Genomic DNA, 4,315 nt, shown 5'->3' with positions numbered 1-4,315 from the left:
TTGAATAAAATATGTAGAAATAATTTGTTCAAGAATCAAAGAAGTGTATCAAAAGATATGTCTCCATATCGAAACTTATTAATAATATTTTTTTTATTTCAAGATACTAAGACATCCGACTCTCATCCACTAGCTGGTGGAGAGGAGTAGGAGGATGATGAAGAGAATCTGGACTGATTTTTTTTTATTTTGATGTATGAAATTTTTTTTGATGCTGCTTGTAAAATTATATAATTTATATTTTTAATATAATATAATTAATTTTTTATTTATGATTGTCATATTATCTTTGAATTTTAATTATAACATGTGTTAGGCACTATAATTGATTGTGATTAATTAAAATAGATTTTAAAAAATATTATTATAAATTTTTAAAAAAATAAAATTAATTATTATCGATGGTATTGGTGATGGCTTTAGCTATCGTTAATAATAAAATATTATTATAAATTATTAAAAAAATTAAAATTAACTATTATCGATAGCTAAAGTGATGGCATTAGCGATAAAAGAGTCGTTACTAATTAATTTTTATTTTTTTAAAAATTTTATTTAAAAATAAAAAAATAAATAATGATGGAATTTAACCATCACTAATACCATCATTAATATATTTATTATCGATGGCTAAAAATCTCATCACTAATAGTGGTAATTAGCAACTAGAATTTTTTCGACAGTCAATTAGCGATGGAAAGTCGTTGCTAATAGCATTAGCAACAGCAAATCGACTATTAGCGATGATAAATTGCCATCGCTAATAGTCAAATTTCTTGTAGTGGTTCAAAATTTTATTTCTTTTGTCTAATTGTTGCATAAAATATTTAATAAATTACTACTATATTTCTTTTATCTTTAGCATTTCTCTAAATTGCATTATTTATTGTTGAACTTGAAGTCCAAACTAGAAATTTTCTCCTAAATTTATTTACTATTTATTTTATTTCTATTTATTTATGCTGTATTGAAGTCAATTCATTGTTTATATCCTCTAAAATATTTTTATTGCCTAAATAAAATGTTAGTATATGGTTTGGCTTTGAATTATTTTAAATTTAATTTATTCATTTGCATCATTGAATGAAATTAGAGGAAGCATATAAGGAGAAGAGAATAAGATGGATGAATATCATTGCTCGATAAAGAGTCAGAAAATTATTTGAAAAGAAAGGTTGCATGAACAATACTGATGGAAAAAATAATACCAACATATATATTATCATTCCACGATAAACAACGAAGGAAATTTAAATATCATTGTATATGAAAGTTTTTAAAGTTCTAGTCAAAATAGAGTATCTAGTGCTGAAAGAGATACATGCATGATAATGGGTGAGCATAGTATCTTGAGAGAGAATCTTAGATTAAATATAGAAGAAAGTAACATATATTGGAGTCTGATCTAAGTTAATTATATTTTGATCTTATAGTATTCAGTAATATCGAAATTCATTGAACTTTCAATTGATGATAGATTATATAATCAAGAAGATTCCAGTCCAATTTCTCCTAATGCACAAAGTAAGCCGTTTGGCAATAGTGCATTTGTTTGTTTTAATTTTTTCAAAGTTAAAGAAAAGATCAATTAGATTTAAGGTTTCTATCTTTTTTTCTTTATATTATAGAAAACCTTACTAAACCATTAAATATTGGACTTCTCGAACATTAGTGTCAATTTTGTGGAGCTTTATTTTGGTATAGAGAATGTGTGCATAAATCATGTGATACATCTAGACCTATAGTTAGTTTATCTTGTCGTGAAAAAAGAGTGGATTTACCATTATTGAAATAAACTTCAGCTTTTTTGGATGCTTTTATTAGATTATGATGGAGGAAGAAGAGATTCAAAATTTTGAAAAAATATTAGAGTATACCACTTGATGTTTGCCTTTATATCGATTGAAGTCAGAATTGATAAAAAAATTAATAATAGACCTAAACCGTATGTATTCCGAATCAATGACTAAAATCTTCATAGATTGGGCTCGCTTCTTTCAGTCGATGGAGAAAGATCTAAGTTTGCACAGTTATATATATACAATATTGGAAATAAAGTGAATAATAGATTGAATGTACTAAATTCAGATGATGGTTCATTGGATATAGATTGAGAAATTATAGAAGGATTGATAAAGATGTTTGATAAGGAAAATTAAATTGTTAAAGCTTTTAGCATGGCTAGAGATCATTTTGAATGATCTCAATTTTCATCTGTGTGTCTAAAATTACTAGAAAGATATGATGGAGATAGTTTATGGTATAATATACTTTCGACTTCTAAAATAGCAGCATTGACTGTTGGCAATCTAGGACAAGTGGATCGTTAGTTTGAACATAGAATAGAAGGATTGAGACGTATCGATCTGTGATCTACATCCTAGCTTTATGGCCATGTAATATTCAATTTTGTTTCTATTTGGTGAAGATGGTTTTAAAATTGATATCAAATACAAAGAATCTTTACATGGACATTCAAATATTAGACAATATATCACTATGAGAGAATTTTATGTTTGCAAAATACAATAAAAAACCAGTGAAGGAAAGATATTAATAAAAAGGGAGATTATTTCAGTAATATATAGTTAAACTTTTTCATGTGTTTAAGAAGAAAGATTATATTATATTAAAAAAAAATCATAAGGATCTTCAATCAAAAAATTATAAGGATATTAAAGATGATGTTGTTTATAGTGATATTGATGGTGATGCAATAGGAAAGAGAATTATTTTGTCACTAAATTTATCAGAAGTCCAAGATATATGATTTAGAACTATCAGGATGCTATTACTTCTTGTAAATGACATTGACATCCTAATTTATTTATGACATTTACCTGCAATATGTAGTAGCCTGAAATTCAGACTGCTTTATGTTTAATTTATGATTAAAATATTGAAGATAGACCTGATATTATTAGTAGAGTCTTCAAAATAAAACTTAAGGATATCAGATATTATCAAGAAGCATCATTTTGGAAGGATGGTTGTAGATAATATACTAATTTTTGGCTGGAGTTTTATAAGAATAATTATAAGCAATTTTTCTAATATATTTTTTCATGCTATTTGAAGTTTTATATACAATAAAGTTTTAAAAATGTGGTTTACCCCACACACACACACACACACACACACACACACATACACACACATATATATATTACTTTGGTTGAGTTTGAAGTATAAATATCCAACAACAGTGGATATAGATTCGATAATACATAATAAATTATCGGATAAAGTTGCTAATCCTGTTGAATATGTATATGTTATAGAGTTTATGATGCATGATTTGTGTTGATTGAATAATCTGAAATCATCATGTATGATCAAAGGGCATTGATCGAAATATTTTTCAGAAAAATTTCAAGAACAAATAATGATAAATGAAAATGGATTTGCTTTTTCTAGGAGAAGAAACGATGGATGATATGCCACTAAAAATGAAATTAAACTTGATAACCAATTTATTGTTCTATATAATTTTGATTTGATAATGTGATATCAAGTACATATAAATATTATATGGTGTAATAAATCAAGGATGATTAAATATTTATTCAAATATGTTAATAAAAATATGGGTAAAATAAGAGCCATTATAATAGAAAATATATCGATCAATAACAATACTGAAGAATGAATCTATGAAGAAGTTGATGAAAGACATTCCTTAATTGTAGATATTTATCGACATATGAAGCTGTTTGGAGATTATTCCAATTCGATTTTCATTTTAGAAAACCTACCATTTAGTGCTTAGCTGTGCACCTTCTGTTTATGAATAGAATAACTTATCATAGAGATCAAAGTTTACCATCCATTCTTGTAAGGAGAAATATAGACAAAATAATATTTACAACGTGGATGCAGACTCATGAAATTTTTAAGGATAGTTAGGATTTAACGTATACGAAGTATCCTATCAAATGGGTATAGAATGCTAAAGATAAAATTTGGACCAGAAGAAAATGCAAAAGCAGAATTGGCAGAATTGTGTATATTCATCCCAATTCTATTTACGGATGCTCTTAAATATGGTGAAAGAAGTAAAAAATTATAATGAAATCAAAATTATAAATGATATTATACATCCCATATTTTAATTTATATGTGATACACTTGGTTCATTAGGGGATGATAAAGAATGGCATAAAGCATTGGAGAAAGCTTTTTTCTGGACAACAGTATTTGAATTAAGATAATTTTTTATTACATTGATTATTTATTATGAAGTAGCATATTTGAACAAATTATTCCAAATTATTGAAATAAATTTATAGATGATATTATTTATAATTTGAAAAAT

The sequence above is a fragment of the Elaeis guineensis genome, chromosome 10, assembly GCF_000442705.2.
Source record: "Elaeis guineensis isolate ETL-2024a chromosome 10, EG11, whole genome shotgun sequence".
NCBI classification, from domain to species: domain Eukaryota; kingdom Viridiplantae; phylum Streptophyta; class Magnoliopsida; order Arecales; family Arecaceae; genus Elaeis; species Elaeis guineensis.
This window is presented reverse-complemented; position numbering follows the sequence as displayed.